The sequence below is a fragment of the Cnephaeus nilssonii genome (assembly GCF_951640355.1).
Source record: "Cnephaeus nilssonii genome assembly, chromosome: 7".
NCBI lineage: Eukaryota > Metazoa > Chordata > Mammalia > Chiroptera > Vespertilionidae > Cnephaeus > Cnephaeus nilssonii.
This window is the reverse complement of record NC_137078.1, coordinates 36,403,831-36,420,636: the sequence shown is the minus strand read 5'-3', so window position 1 is coordinate 36,420,636 and position 16,806 is coordinate 36,403,831. Positions and strand designations below refer to the sequence as shown.

General features: G+C 45.8%; 1 protein-coding gene across 7 annotated transcripts in view; it reads left to right on the top strand.

Annotated features, from left to right (window-relative positions):
- Positions 1-905: 905 nt before the first annotated feature.
- The window catches only part of LRRC8D (leucine rich repeat containing 8 VRAC subunit D), a 117,974-nt gene continuing 102,073 nt past the window's right edge, over positions 906-16,806 (top strand). Inside the window, exon 1 of one of the 7 annotated variants that reach the window (XM_079776604.1) lies at positions 906-1,121. The gene's annotated coding sequence lies outside the window, so the exon portion shown is untranslated. The other 6 variants (XM_079776601.1, XM_079776608.1, XM_079776606.1 and 3 more) reach the window with 6 other exon arrangements.

Below are 16,806 nucleotides of genomic sequence, written 5' to 3'. Positions count from 1 at the left end.
GAACATTTTAGGTGCTGAGTTAATGTTGATTGAACATTCACTGACATGAAGACATTTTGGTAGAAGACTTCCCATTGTTCACAGAAATGCGTGGATTGGGCTGGAACCATTTGTCTTGTTAAAACCTAACAATTCCCCCCGCTCCCCCCCCCCCCACCACCACTTTATTTCTTGACCCCTGCTCCTCCCACTCACAAAAAAAAAAAGACTGCAAATATGTGTACTTTGATCTCACAACAAAAACAAGAGGGAAAACTATCAGGTTGGAAAACACCTCTTAGCAGAGGTCAACCTTTCTTCATCTGCCTGCTTCAGATACAAGACGTTTTTGGCAGAAAAGGAATGGGGGGAAAAAGAGTAGACTCAGATGACAAGAATTGACTCTCCAATATATCATTATTACAAGAGACAGAACAAATGAGGCTGGGGAAGCTATTCGTACCAAGACAAAGTTGTGTGTGCCCCACATCCTAGGTAAGTACTTTCTCCTTAGGGGTGAAAGCCGCTTACAGGATTTTTATGCAAATGTCCCCTATTTCATTGCATTTCTCCCCAAGTCTGAATATGGGAGGTTTAGTCAACGGCTAGACCTAGGAATGGGAAGGGCGAAGGTTCCTGACCTTTTCTCGCTCCCCACCCCCCCACCCCCGCCTCCCCATGACAGCGGCAGCCGGGAACCACGTCCCGCCCAGGTGGGCGTCTGGACAGTGTTTCTGCGACATCGATCACGGCTGCCGCTCCCGCCCGCCCCATGCACCTGCTCGGCGTCCAGCGGCCTCCCGCCGCCAGTGCCCGACCCCGGGCTCCCGCCCCGCCACACACCTAGCCCGGTCAGCCCACCCGCCGGGCTGCGGAAGCGCCGGACCCTCGGAAGGCGCGACGGAGCCCCGGGGGCCAGCGCTCGCAATCACATGGAGGCCCGCGCCCGCCCCATTGGCTGCGGCCGAGCCAGTGGCGGCGCTCGCCGGCTGCGGTTGGCCCCGGAGCAGCAGCGCCTGCACGGACCCGGAGTCCATGTTACGCTTTGTCTAATTCCCCCCGTTACAGAGTCATGTGCTGCTGCTCCGCTCGCCGCCGCTGCCGCCGCCCGGGGTGCCCCGGCTCCTCCGCCGCGCTTCCAGGTGGCCGCCGCGGGCGGGGCCGCGGGAGTAGGGTCCAGGGCGCCGCGCGCCTCCGCCGCGTCCCGGTGCAGCGCCCGCCGCAGGTGATGCCGCCACCTCCCGCCTCCGCCTAAGCCGGGCTCGGCGGCCGAGCGGCCCGGGCTGTCCCCCCAGGTGGGTGCGCACCGCTCCCGGGCCGGGGCCCGGCTGCGCAGGTGGGAGCCGCGCCCGAGCGCGCCGGCGCGACGCAGGCGTCCTGCCCCCGACGCCGCGGCCCGAGCGGAGGCTGCGGCCGCGAACTCGCGGCGAGGGGGGCGAAAAGGGGCGCAGCGGCCGGCGCGCGGGGCCGGGCTGGGCTCCCGCCTCTGACCCCTCGGGCCCGGAGGACCGTTCCGCTTTGGGCAATTGTCGTGGCGGGCGCCGCGGGCGCCTGGGCCGCGGGCGGTGGGCCCGGCGGGAGGAGAGGCCGTGCAGCCTCCCTCCGGCTCCTCCCGGCGCGCGCTCCTCTCGCCTCCCTCCGCCCAGTCGGAAGGGCGGGGACACCCGGGTGCGGCTCCGCCGATTCCTCCCGGAGGTGGGTGTTTGGGTCTGGCCTGGCTGGCCCGGTGCTCCGAAGGTGAGCCCTTGAACTTCTCCAGAAACGCCTCCCCGTTCTCTCCCCGCGCCGGGTGGGCTGGGAAGTGAGGCCGCGCCCCGCCCCCGGCGCGGGGCGGAGGGAACGGGAGGCGCGCAGGTGCACCCAGCCCGCTGCGGGCCATCTCCGGGTTGGGTACCGGTAAAATCCGCTTCCAGCTTGTTTCGAAGCGTGGGCACTTGGGAGCGGGACTTGCGCTGGAATCCGGTCCGGGGGCTTGGAAAGGAGTAGGGCCGGGGGATGGTTGCCCAGCGAACCGTCACCTCCGCTTACGGGAGGGTAGAGAGGGGCCTTCCTCTTTCTGGGGTCCTTTACTTGGAGTGTCTCTTGCGGATGAAGAAATAAGGTTTTGGTTTCTTAAAAAGCCGGCCGCAGTGGAGAAAAGCTGCCACAGGTCGAGGGAAGGAAGGTAGGTCCCCTGTTGGAGAGGGGAGGTCGGGGGTGGCGTCCCACCCGGGACACACTTGGGGTGTGTGTGTGTGTGGCTGTGGCAGAAGGTGGGAAGGTAGGGTTTTCGGAAAGAAAAAGCACCAAGATGAGAGGGAGGGTGCTCTCAGGAGGTAAACAGATGTAGGGACTAGGTGTTGGGAAGTCCTAGCCCATGGTGGGGCCCGCTTGTTCTCATACATGGCTCCCTTCAGCTTGGCAGATTCCTTCTTGAGTTTGAGAAATAATTTCTTGTTGGGCAAGGAAAGCGATTAGGACATACTTTGAAAGAGACACAGTAGTAAAGAGGTGGCTGACGTCTGGAAACTTTCCTCAGCGGCTTTGATAAGAAAATGCCATTCAGTCAGCGTTTATTGAGCACCTACTATGTGTTCCGCGCCAGGCGCTGGAAGAGTCTGGGACCGGTAGGGAATTCCTGTCCGCAGCAATGGTGAGCGCTCTTCACCTCACAAACAACCAAAGGGCACTTCCAGGTGCCAAGAATGACTGTGATTCAGGCCTTCCCCGCTAGAGCTTCTGGGGCCTCTGATTCTTACAAACTTGTGGGAAGAATCCTGGACCATAACCAGTAAACGGGGTCTTCAAAGAACATTTGTGTATACAGTTTATTAACACTTGACCAAACACCATCAGCTAGGACAGGATTAGAGTTGTCGCCTCTGTGTTTGACATTAAAAATGCAAGAGCAAGAGAGGAAAGATCCGGAGGTGAAAGAGGTAGTTAAAATACAGATCTGGCAAAGTTTGATTTGGAGCGGTTGGTCTCTCTAGGTTATTTGGGAGCCTCCCATAAAGTGATTATTAGGTAGTCCATGGAGCTGGAGGGGGAAAATTCACAATCATGAATTGACATGGTTTATTTATATATTTAAACATTTCATCTTAGATTTTTCTACTTTGCTTTGAAGTGTGGGTGTGTATGTACTTTCTTAACACCTTAGAAGGCTGGAGAGAAAACTGACCTTAAGTGACTATTCCCCCAGTGTGTTCCATTATGATGAAACAGTAAAAGTATTGAGCCATGTTCATATCTTTTTCTCCCCACCAAGGTTTCCAGAATTATATAAATAAGCACCAACAAAAAAACTTGGTCAAAACTTGGCCTTTTTTCCTTAACTTTTATATTGTACAGAGCCTTTTTATTATTATTAACTTTAGAAAATTTTGATGTGTTTGGTATGTTGCAATAGCTACATTGTTTTGGTAATTGTATTTTGGAAATTAGACTTGGTTCAGTCTCAGTAGTGTAGGTAAATTGGCAGTGGCTATGAAAAAATAGTTTCATCAAAACTGTACTTATGGCCTGGCTGGCCTGGCTTGGTGGTTGAGCCTCGACCTATGGTCGTGGTTCCATTCCTGGTCAGGGCACATGTTTGGGTTGTGAGCTCGATCCCCAGTAGGGGGCGTGCAGGAGGCAGCCAGTCAATGATTCTCTCTCATCATTCATGTTTCTGTCTCTCTCTCCCTCTCCCTTCCTCTCTGTAAAAAATCAATAAAATATATATATATTTTAAAAACTGTACTCATGATCATATGTTCTTAAAATGGTATTTGGTAAGGGGTTTCACATATAATGGGAGCTGCTCTTTGACATCTAAGAACGGCAGTCCATATTTATTGAGTACCAGCAGGAAGCAGAGAACCAGAGTGGGTGCTGCGATGCCTTAACAAAGAAGGAGAGGATTCTTGAACTAATAGAGGGCAGGTAAGAGGTGCACGTGAGGATGCCACCAGAAGGAAACATTGCCTTTGTCTAGAAGGTCCAGGAATACTGAAAGTGGAAATGGTGTTTGGAGCCGGATGGAAGTGCTGTGTGGGGGGGAGAAGCAGGAAGGAACACCCATTAGGGGAAGCTTTGAGATCTGTCATAGGTCAAAAATAGTAAATAGGTTTGCTGGCTGGAGCCGAGAACATGACTAATGAAGGAAGGTAGAAAGAATCTAGTTAGTGGAAAACTTGAGCCACCAGACAGTGGTGTTAATCATTTGCCTCAAGAAGAGTGGTTCTCAACGAGGGGTGGTTTCGGCTCCCTGCAGACATTTGGCAATGTCTGAAGACATTTTTTGCTTGTCAGAGCTGAGAGGCAGGTGCTACTGACATCTAGTGGGTAGAGGCCAGGGATCCTGCTAAACATCCTGCAATGCCCAGGTTATTGCCCCACAACAGAATTATCCTGTCTAAATTGTCGGTAGTTCCAGGGTTGAGAAACCCTGAGCAAGAGAGTGAACAGAAAGGCCACTGTGAAGTGAAGTTACATCTCAGAATAGGCCTTGAAGGGAAGGGCCTTCCTGACATGTGGGGAAAACGGGTTAGAAAGCCAATCTAGGAGACCTCTGCTATGCTGAGGCCTGATGTGATTAGGATCTAGGCAAATCCTAAGAAGCAAAGGGCATTCTTGAGATCATGGCAGGTGAGCTAGCAGGGCAGTATATATAATATTGGGTAAGTGGGACTGGAATTTTAGAGATCCTGATCTAACTTTAGTACATTTTTATACTCGCTAGGCAGCCTCTGTTTAAACTCCCCAAGGAACAGGGAACTTTGTTAAGTGACTTCACTTAACATCTTCAATAGATTCTGCAACTTTAAGCAAAACAATATACACTGAGTGGCCAGATTATTATGATCTCTGAACGCATAATAATCTGGCCACTCAGTGTATATCCTATATAATAAAAGGCTAATATGCAAATTGTCCCCTCAGCCAGGAGTTCAACCAGCAGGAAGGCCGGCCAGCCGCCCATGTCCCCTCCCCTTGGCCAGGCTGGCCGGACCCCACTCATGCACGAATTCATGCACCAGGCTATATATATATATATATATATATATATATATATATATATATATAAATAAACACACACACACACATATATTTATATAATATGCATATATACACACACACACACATACACTGAATGGCCAGATTATTATGCGTTCAGAGATCATCATAATCTGGCCACTCAGTGTATAATGAAGCTTGTTTTATCATAGGCTAATTGATATAAACAAGATTTTAAAGTTCCTACAGCATCTCATCAGTGTTGTAACAAAATGACTTCGAATGAAACGACGTTACATGAGGTCCTGCTATACTTTTGAAGGCATGCCATTGTATCTTTGGACTGTATATGTTTATTATTTGAGCTGAAGACTGCCTCCTTGAAACTTCCATCCATTGATTCTCTTCCTCTGGAGCTATGCACTTCCACAGAACAGGGCTTTCAGTGCACAAAGACAGTATGATGTCTCCCTCCCCCTAATTATTTTTTCTCAGTGCAAAATAGTCCCAACTCTTTTCACAGTCCTGGGTGGGACATGGTTTCTAGGTGTCTTCTCAGTCTGTCAATGTCTCTTGGAGAGTAATGGTTGTCTGGAATTGAATATGGTAATTGAGAAGGGATCTGGTCAGCCAACAGTACAGTAGAACAGCTGTTTCCTGACACCGAAGCATAATCATCTACTTAGTGCAGCTTAAGGTCAAAACACTGCCTTAAAAAAATAAAAACAAATGTAGTGTGTAGCACAGACTCATGTAGGTTCTGGGCAGTAAACACTCCAGATATTTGTTGTAGGAGTTGATCCATCCTGTATTCATTGGGCAGATTTTTTGTGTGTAAAGTTGAGTGGAAGTCTTGGTTTGTTTGTTTTTGTCCCCTGTTCAGTGTTATCCTGTTTATTGTTGTCTGGTCTTTGGGTCCTTTGAGATTTTTAAAATCTTGATTCTGTCTTCTAATCATGAGAGAGGATAGAGGATGACTTTGCCAAAAGCTTTGTTGTCACTAATATTAATACTGCATGAAACCTAGTAGTTTGTACTGCAGTCCTATTTGAGAGCTGGGGTGCTGAGTGATAGAAGTGAATTCCAGGGGTTGGTAGTCCTTAGTTAATGGGCTTCTGAGAAATCTGTGTTCGTGGTCATGCTCCATTGCATTTAGTTCTTGCTCATGTTTGCACCTGAGGTGCCCTTTTGAAATTATTTGAGTCTGTTGCAAGCTTCTGAAATCCGTACTCCATCCTCTGGGGTTTTTGTAATTCTGTTAAGAGAATTTTTAATGTTGTGTGCACATCTGAAGCTTGCCAGATCAGTTGCTTTTGAAATTTGTGAAGAAGCAAACAGGATAACTGGTACTGGCAACAACCATGCATGAATTTGGTTCCCACTCAGGCTAAGGTTTTTTGGTGTGTTTTTTTTTCCTTTTTGCTAGTATGCCCAAAATACTTAGTTAGTGACAGCTTTACATTTGAAGAAGGAGAGAGGATTTGGGCTTAGAAACCAGCCATTTTTCAGAACTAGGCTTTCGCTTGTCATTGGTATAAATTTCATACTTATCAGATTTCACTGAGAAGATATTAGGAAATTGCCATTCTCAGATGTCTTTGGAAGCAGACAGGTCAGAAATCCTAGGTGACTCAGTGCCAAGTTCTTCAAATGTTCTCGATTTCTCCAACAAACTAGATTTAAATAAACTTCTTGGTTCAGGTGGCAGCCATCCAATAGTGTTGAGAGTGCTAGAACAGAATTCCAGATCTCAGCCAGTGTGTGCAATGTGTTGTCTGTCCAAATGGTACAGTGTGCCTACTCTCACCTCTGCGCTGTGTCTGTATCCTCTGGCAATGAAGGATATTATTATGAGAAGAAGGGGTGTTTTGTGACTGTATGAGACTTTTTTTGGAGGGGAAATATTTTAAAACTTTTAGATATTGTTCTTTTATACTTTCAGAGGTTGAATCAGAGTTGAAGTCACCTTGGGATTAAGGATGCAGTGTATCATTTTGAATAAAAAGAATTTTATAGATGGGAAGGATCAACACTTGGATTTTATAGATGAGAAAATCGAGGCACAGGGAGGTGATGTGATTACCTACAGCTTACACATGTGACAGAGTAAGCATTTGACTTTATCTACCTTAAAGACCACAAACAAAGATTTCTAAGGATAAAGATTTCCCTTCTGCTTAGACCTGTGTAAACAGTGGGGTCCCTCGGGTCTTATTTACATAATTGCTCCAAAAGAAGGAGTCCACAGTGGAATTCCTAGGTTTACAGATGACAGTAAGCTCTTGTGAATTGTGAAATATCTAACCAGTGGGGATTTATTCCAAGGAAACCATTACTAGGACATGTTAGTAATCAAATTTGCAGGTGAGTTTCTTTGTGGGCAAATATGAGGTCAGGTATTAAGGGGGAAACTATGGAACTGTCATAGGATGGTGTTTTTGGTGGGCAAACCCAGGAAAAGCCTTCAAAAATACTTTCAAAATGTTGGCCCACTTGCAATTACAAAGGATGAGAAATGCTAAGCTTCATTAAAAAGATTTTGGAAACACAGTCTTAATTGAGTTTCCACTGTGCTCTGTTCAAAGCATGGGCACCTGGCTTTGGGAAAGACACCAGCACTGGAATGACCTATGTAATGGTTCCCAGAAAGCGGACATTCGGCTGGAGTCTACAATCCATTCTAGGAGGCTCCATGAGAATAGGCCTTGCCCATTTGTTTTTCTGGTAAAAATATTAGGATTTCTAGCATCTGGAAAGAAGATAGCTGGGAGGAGATGTTATCGAAGCCCATGAAACCACTAGGGTAGGGACAGAGGAAATTGGGATTATTTACCTACGTGGTATTTCAGTTGCCTGCTTCCTATCTGTGTTGTTCTCCACTGATTTCCTGGTGTCCCACCTATGGCTGGCCCTCCTGCCGGGGTGCATGAAGAGGTGTACCTTAAAGCTTTATAAGACACTAGAGGCCCAGTGCACAAAATTTGTGCACTTGCGGGGGTGAGTCCCTCAGCCCAGACTGCGCCCTCTCTCAGTCCAGGAGCCCTCGGGGAATGTCCGACTGATGGCTTAGGCCCACTCCCCGCTGTGCTTGCCAACCGTGAGCCTGGCTTCTGGATGAGCAGTGCTCCCCCTGTGGGAGTGCACTGACCACCCGGAGGCGGCTTCTGTGTTGAGCATCTGCCCCCTGGTGGTCAGTGCATGTCATAGCGGCCAGTCCTTCCGCCGTTCAGTCTATTTGCATATTAGCCTTTTATTATATAGGATAAATTCAGGATGAATGTGAGAAAATATGGTACTAGTTTTTCTTCTCTTTTTCTAATTACATTTATTAGGGTGACATTGGTCAACATGAACATATAGGTTTCAGGCATAGGTTTCTATGTTATAAAATCTGTATATTGCACTGTGTGCCCACCACTCAAAGTCAAATCTCCTGTCATCATATGGTACCAGTTTTTCTTAACACTGATTGGCATCAGAATCAATGTGGGGAATACATAGTTTCCATCTGAAGTTGGGAACCCTCCAGTGTGGCGAGCCGATTTAAGTTACAGGTGGATTTTTGATTGCAGGAGTGACCGACACCTCTAACCCCTCTGTCGTTCCAGGGTCAACTGTATTTTAAAGTTACATGAGCCCAGCCCCTATTGAATCAGAATGCCTGGGAGTGGAGTTTCGGTTTGAAAGGAGCTCTCCCCACCCCCAGTAGATTCTGATGTGCAGCCAAAACTGAAAACCACTATCTTACTTAATTGTACATAAAGGCTGGGTACCGACTGAAGACACCTTTAAAAAGGTTTCGAAACAGTAGTAGTTTTCAGTTGGTTATTCAGACAAGCAAGGAGCTTTAAAGACACATCTGTATCCTTGGAAGGGATGACCAAGATAGACGATGCTCCACAGTGTGGCCCTTGGTGCCCCATGAGACACTGCATCCTGGTCTGGATGCCATGATGGGGCCAATTCACAGTTTTTGTTTTTGTTTTTTTTTTAAGATTTTTATTGATTTCAGAGAGGAAGAGAGAGGGGGAGAGAGAGAGAAACATCAGTGATGAGAGGGAATCATGGATCGAGCCTGCAACCTGGGCATGTGCCCTGACCAGAAATCAAACTGTGACCTCCTGGTTCATAGGTCGACGCTCAACCACTGAGCCACACCGGCCAGGCCACAGTTCATTTTTAAGCAGTGCCGATGGCAACTGCACCAAACTGTGCAAAAATAAAAATCAAGACAATATACAGCAAGCTTTTCAGTTCTTAGTGCTAAGTTTATTCCGTATAAAGAGACTTTTAGAAATAATCTTGGGTTGTCCTTTGTACTTTAAGGTGTTAATATGTATTTTTTTTCCTTTTACGAAAGGGTGGTGATAGTTTGCTTTTTGGTGTCATTCTTTAGTCACCTAAAACCTGGGAATTTTATGACAGTCTTCCTTTTGATGTTTTACTAGTCAGTGAAATCAGAAGTCTGGCCACTGCTCCTGCTCTGAGGTGTTGAAGATGTCTGTGTCCTCCTCTTGACACCTGCTGTTGGGGCAGGCTCACCAATACCGATGTTAGCCTCCATTATGAACATTTCATTTCTTAAAAATGTTTTGACTTCCCTTCTCTGCTTGCTGGTAATAGTTAGGAACACTGCCAGAGAAGGCTTCCGTTCCCCAGCAACCCATAAATCCCATTGCTAAATCTCAGCATCGACAGATCACCAACACTGCAATGAATTCTGGCAGAGCGGGGCGGAGAAGGAATGCGAGGAGGACCGCGCTTCTCTCTGAGGGATGTTGACCACCAGAAGCTGCCTCTCCAGGTCTCCCACAGGGAGACAGGACACATTCATGCCCATCACCTTGGGTGGGAAAGCCATCAGTCAAAATTCTCTCACCGATTGTCCCCAGCCCAGCTCTGAGAAATGTTTGAAAATTCAAATTCTTTGGAAAATGGCCTCCATGATGCTTTCAGTAGCACTCTACAGAATAAGCTTTTAAAATTAGTTTGTTAACGGATATAAAAACTAATTTAAAACTCAACTGGTCGAGATGTAATTGAACAATTTATGGGATACCCAAGGTTAATAATAACCAAACCTATGCCCTAGAATTTAGTCCTCAAAACAATCCTGAGTGGAAGATGGGCTTATTACCACTTTACAGATGAGGTTATTGAGGCTTGAGAGAGAGGTTATGTGATCTGCAAACAAACAAACAAAACACAGAAGGTAGGTTTTAAAACTAGTCTTATTTATTTCAAAATCAATTTTAATCTGTATTCTCATTTCTTTTAGATTTCTATGTATTCATTTTACAGTACCTATTAATATTTTTGTTGGAAAGAATAAGAGAATCAGACTTTGAGGTGTAAAGGGACCTCACAGCTCATGCAGTTTGTGCTCTTCCCTTGTAGATCAGATCTGAAACGTGGGGAAGCGGCGAACGGGAGTGGCACACAGGCCTTCAAGCTTGTGTTCCTGTCAGCACACATTGGTTTTAGAAAATACTAACCCGCTGGTAAAACCTCTGGGGTGAAAGTTCACCCTAGAATTGAGAGGGTAATTTTAAATCACTTGTTTTTGTGTTTTCTCTGGCCCTATTCTCTGTTAACTGTAATTGGTGGTAGAATGCCAGTAGCGCCCTCCTCCTAATTAGGTTTGTCCTTACGGTAACTACTGTACATAAATTTATAAATATGTAGCTAATAGGCTAGTATTTGTTAGGGGTTATGTCCAAATGCTTGCTGAGTAGATGCTCTACCAAAGATATGCATTCAAGACAATCATTCATATCCTCTAAGTAAAGAATGAATTAATAGCCACATATCTATATATCTTATACTTATAGTCTGTTGTATTTATAGATGTATTATGCTCAACTATAATCACTTCATTGAAGTGAATTCATTCTATTACAGTTTTTTGGTTATGAAACATTTTTGTTTTTGCTTAGTTCTAAGTTGTTTTTCTTATAAATTATTTGTACCTGGAAAATTCTGTACCAAGCAAAAACTTTATAATTACGTCTGTAATTTTGGTACTAAACAAAGACAGAGAAAGATAGAATTGGAAACTAGCTAATGGCCCTCGGGGGTCTCAGGCAAATACCAAACACTGCCTGAAGTGGGCCTCATGGGAACTGGACCTCAGGTAAGATGATCTGTGGCAGCTGGCACTCAACCTCAGGGTGGGGTGATCAGGAGGGAGTGGGGGTGGGCCTGTGCTGAACAGGTCCTGTCTAAAGAGGGCCCTTTATCAGATCTATTCAGCAGCCAATTGTTACCATATGGGAATGTGGGTCAGTCTTACCAGATCTTCTGATTTTTTTACTATATCCCAGAAATCTGAATTATGACATAAACATCTGATTTTACAAGATTGGCTACTCAACACTTTAAATCTTTCCTGCAGACCAAACAGAATAGCTTTGTGGGCTGGATACAGCCTGTGAGCTTTGGTCCTTAGAGATAGAGAGCCCTTTAGTGGCCAGGCAAATGGACGCATAGGATTTGAATAAAAGCACAATAGCAATTTTTAAGTTGAAACAAATCAAAACTTGATTTTATTATTTCGTGCCCTCCTCTCACCCCTATACCTCACCCAATCCGAAAGCCCCATACTTGTAATGGTAACAGTTTCTGCCCTTTACATTTGGTATGTTATGTCTGGAGTGGCTGCATTTGAAGGGGTTGTCTTGCCTGAGGAGTAATATTTTCCAGTGAAAATATGTAGAGTACTAGAGGCCCGGTGCACGGTGTGGGGATTGCACTGAAACCGGCTCTCCAACATCCCCCGAGGGGTCCCTGATTGCGAGAGGGCGCAGACCAGGTGAAGGGACCCCACCGGGCCTCTAGTATGCATATAAGATCTTTGGTTAATCTCTTGCTACCCCATTCCCCCCTTCCTTCTGAGATTCATTAGTCTGTTCCATGTTTCCATGCCTGTGCGTTGAGCATCTTCCCCCTGGTGGTCAGTGCGTGTCATGGCTTCCGGTTGAAAGGTTGCTTAGGCTTTTATATATACAGATAAGAATAAAGCATCTAGCAGAAAATGATAGGAGGGAAGGGGATAGGTGGGCCCGGTGGTAGAGAATGAAGGGTAAGTGCCACTTGGAGGTGAAGAAAGAGATCATTTACCCAGAAGATAAGGGAAAAGGAAGATTTATTTGTATCTTAAAGTTGATTTGGGAGAGAACAAAGAGGAGTCCTTACATAGGGAAAATTATGACCCGATAAATATTTAGAAATAGTGCAGAATCCATGTGGGTAGGCAGAGCGCTATTATTTTTGCCATTCCTAGTGCGTGTATGTTAATTTGTGTTGTGGCTTCTGCAAAAGGAAAATTGGAATGAAAAGGAAGGGAAAGAGTTTAGGTCAGAAAAGAGAATATAGAGTAAGGAAAAGAAGAGAGGACTGTAGAACAGCTGATATAAAAATGAACCAAGAAAGCTGGAAAATGTTTGTAAAAAATTGGCCATCTCCCCCTCCTCCCCCAAACCACTGCATCGTCTGCAGGGGTATGCATGGCAGCCCCCAGCTCCCTGATGGCTCTGACACCGGCTTGTGGAGGGCTGGTGTGTGGGTGCCACTGGGAGCAGCCCGCACCCTCCTTTGTGTCCCTTTGTGTGACGTTAGTGGCAGCATGCTGCACCTGTCCTGCAGGGCACGCTGCTTGGAGAACAGTGCAGGCTGAGTTTGAGCCGCTCTCCATGGCTGGGTGCCCTGTGCAAGGCACACCCTCACGTCTGTAGCTTTGTGATCCTGCTAGTGCTCCTGTCTTTAGTTATATCTACTCTTCTGTGAAAAACCATTCCATCGTTTGAATGTAATTTATTGTACATGCAAAGAGAAGAAAGATGGTATCTTAGCAGATCTCTATTACTGGCTGAGTCTAGACTCCTAGCCTGACATTTTTAAAAAGCATTTTTCTCTTAATTAACCCAAGTATAGCACATTGTTCCTGGAATCTCTGCATTTTCTGAGAAAGAAACATTTTGATTCGCCGTCAGGTTTTATTCCAGGCCTCAGGACTGTCATTCCTGCATGATCTGAACCCCGTCTTTCTCAGCTGGGGTAACTTTACATTGTTAACACTTTGGTTGCTTTCAGAATAAAAACTGCATTTTAAAAATGTGCCCCCGCGTTAGTTTAATGCCGTAAGTGTCTTTGTTCTTTCTCATGATGGAGGCTGGCTTGTGGTATTGAGAGAATGGGTACAGTTTTGCCTGCACTGTTGCTGGGAGGAAGAAAAATTCTTCAAATTCCACTGTTTGTTCTTCTAGGGACTGGAGTCCACAGATGGAAATCCTGGAAGATCCTATCAGGAAGTGAACCTTGTAAATAATCTTTGTGCTGGTTTGGGGCACTATGGATTAACACATTGTACAAGAAGTCTTCTTTAACCTTCTTACAAAACGTACTTTAAAAGGAGCACACGTAGAGACTAATCTGGAAATAATACTAGGAAGCACTTACGTCGAACTCACACGTGCCTGGCACGTTATGTGCTGGGAGCGCTTTACACGTGTTAGCGCATTTACTCCCCACAGCAGCCTGTTCTGTAGCAGAGGACACCGAGGCTCTGGCCCCCAGTCGGGCTGCCCTTGCCCATCACTGAGCAGCCTAGGAACTCAAGGCTGTGGTTGGAACCCAAAGCTCAGAATCTGGACTTTTTAGGACGGGTTTATTGCCTCTTGTACTCGCTCAGAACAAGAACCTTCTTTGCTTTCCACATCACCTCAGCTTGAAGCTCAGGGTGAGGGTTTGATTTTTTAAAAGAGAGAAAATTAGGCTCCTTTTCTAATACCTCCTCCCCAAACCAAACAAACAAAATTGTCAGGAAACCATTTCCATCTAGGAACAGAAAGCCAGAGCCTCTTTGTGGAACACCATACTAAAATGCTGGACTGAAAATTCTCAGGGCTGCAGTTGGGGTCTTGTTGCTGTGACAACCCTCACTCTTGGCACCAGAATTGTTTTTAAGAGCACCAACACTATGTTACTTTTACCTTTACAGCTAGTGGATCCACTGAGCTGCTGTGAGAATGCTTTGAAAATTGCTTTCCCCAGTGAAATATAGGGCCGTGGGAAGGATCAAGGATTTGGAGCTCAGAGGACTTGAATTCTGGTCCTGGTGCTTGCTTCTGCTGACCTTGACCTTGGGTTTCATCCCCTGTAATCATGGCAACACGATTGGTTTGGTGAGGATAGGAAACTTCCATATGACAGTAGTTCATTAACAGTGGCCTGTGTGTGTGAGTGGGTGCGCCCACGTGTCCTGTGTGAGTCCTGGAAGTCATTTTCTGTGGGTGAGAGGTGAGGGGAATGCTTGGGAGGAGTCTGCATGGACCGGAACTTCTTCCCTTTCTTGTTCTCTCCTTACCTGTATTATAGTGTGGATGATAGTGTGGGTGTTGACTCAATTTCTGGCCCAGACTCCTTTTCCTTGGTTTTCCCCCCTCCTACTTTGGGCTTGCCTCCAGTTTGCCTACAAAGTGCTGTTTGTTGTAAGGGTGAAGCAGGCGATTCTCTGGGCAGCGACACTGTGGCTGCAGGCAGTTACTGTAGTTCAGAGCCAAGAGCCAAGCTGGAGTAGGAGGGGCACGAACGGAGCTTGTTCCTTAGAATATTGTACATTGATTTTTTGAAGGAAAGAAAGGGAGTGAGAGATGACTTTTCAATAGAAATATTATGAAAGGCCCTTCAAAACAGAACAAAGCTGGGTAAAGAGAAAGGGCTTTAAGAAATCACTGTTTATTACTTTGGAAGCAAATGTGCTCGCTCTCTCTTGTGAAAGCAGACGATTTTTGAGCACTTACTATGTCTTGCAATGCATTCTGGTAGGATAGGAAACAAAAGTTAATAATAAATAATAACAGCAGCTACCATTTTGGTGCATTGTAAAGGTGGTCTGCTTTGGGCCAAACACTTCTTGTGGTAGGTCTTCATATCAGTCATGAAGGTAGGCATTTTTTTTTTTTGTCCCATTTCAAAGATTACAAAATTGAGGCTCAATGTGTTCAAGTTAACCTCACAGGGGTTACAATGTTAGTAACTGGAAAACGAAACTTTGAACCTAGGCCTGTCTCTCATCCACAGTATGGAAGATGAATGAGTTACACCCCTGTTTTCAGGGGGAGAATAGCGTGTAAACAGCTTAGCATAATTCAGGGCAGCATGCAGCGTATGCTGTAATTCCTGCATGAGCTCAATTTTTTGGGCATTTGCTCAAAGGAAGAGGAGAATGGTTTTGACTGGAAAGATCAGAGAAGGTTTCACAAAGAAAAATAACTAGAGCAGGCCCTTGAAGTATGAGAAAGATGGAGGCTGGTAGGGAAAGGTGAGCGAGGAGAGGGAACGTTGTTTCAGGAAAGCATGGACACATAAAAGATGTATGTAATGTGTTTGGGGAACTGTGGTGTGACAGAGTGAGGGATGTGGGAGGGAAGGAGGGCAGAAGAGTAGTTTGGGTCATATTACAGAGGGCCTGGAGTGTCCTGCTAAGGAATTTGGATTTCATTCCATTGCCTTTGAAGGTTATCCCATTAAAGGTTCTTGAGAAGGGAAATCATTTGCTCTAGACTCTGACTTCAGTAATTCTGGTGGTAGTAAAGAAAGGAATAGAATGTCTGTAGTGGAGGTTCCTCAGCTGGCCTGCACCTTAGGATTGCTTGGGGGTTTCATAAATGTACAGATTTTGAACCCTGCCCCTTACCGTCCCTCCACCCCCAGTGATTGTGATGCTTGTAGATCTGGGTGGGGTCTGAGAAACAGTTTATTTATTTTATTTTATTTTTTAAAAAATGTTTTTATTGATTTCAGAGAGGAAGAGAGAGATAGAAACATCAATGGTGAGAGAGAATCATTGATTGGCTGCCTTCTGCAGGCCCCACACTGGGGATCAAACCCGCAACCCGGGCATGTGCCCTGACGGTGAATTAACTGTGACTTCCTGGTTCATGCTCAATCACTGAGCCACGCCTGCCAGGCGAGAAACAGTGTTTAAAAGGCCCTGCTGGTAATTCTGAGCTCAGCCAGATGCGGGCATAGGTCTTTTAGGCGTTAGGACATTGGGGCAAAGGGTCTGGGCTGAGGTTAATTTGTGTTTGTCATTGTGTGGATGTTTTTAAACCATGGAAAGGGGCCAATAATCAAACCTTGGGGAAGGTCTGTCTATTTAAGCTTTATGGTTTGCTTTTTATTCTCTATACATATTAATCTCAGAGCATAGTCGTTTTCACATAAACTTTCCCATTCATAATCTAGAATGTTGTTTGGCTCTAATTATTATGCCTTTGTGCTAACTTTCCTTTTTCTGTTACTATTCTTTATTTAGAAGGAAATGGACTATATAAGACTCCCTTGGTGACTGTCACTTCATTGACAGTCTGTCTTGGAGCCTGGACTCTGGAGTTCACTGCCTGGGGCATGGTGGCTCCAGGGCTACATAGTTTAGCTCTGGAGTCTCTTAGGAGTCGTATGAAATGATGCTCACTTGTACATTTCCTGGGACCCAGCATGAGTTTAGGCCATTTCTTGAGTTCTAAATCAGCTACTGACTTTATAAGTATCATTTTTTGCTGGGAAGGCAAACAGTTCTACCAAGGGAGAAGTGATTTCTCAACATTAAAGAAATTAGAAATTATAATTTATGCTTAAAAAAATAACATTAGTCCAAATTTTAGCTCTCTCCTCTCTTCCTTCTCCGCTGTTCTTTATCCTGTCGTGTGTTCCCAAACCATTCTCATGACCTTCTGCCTGTGCGGCATATTTGTAGTGGGGCCAGATTATACACACACCATTGACTCTTTCATCTGACCTCTAAATTCAGCCTTTGAGCCCCCTCATTTCTTTGAGTTTTGCTAA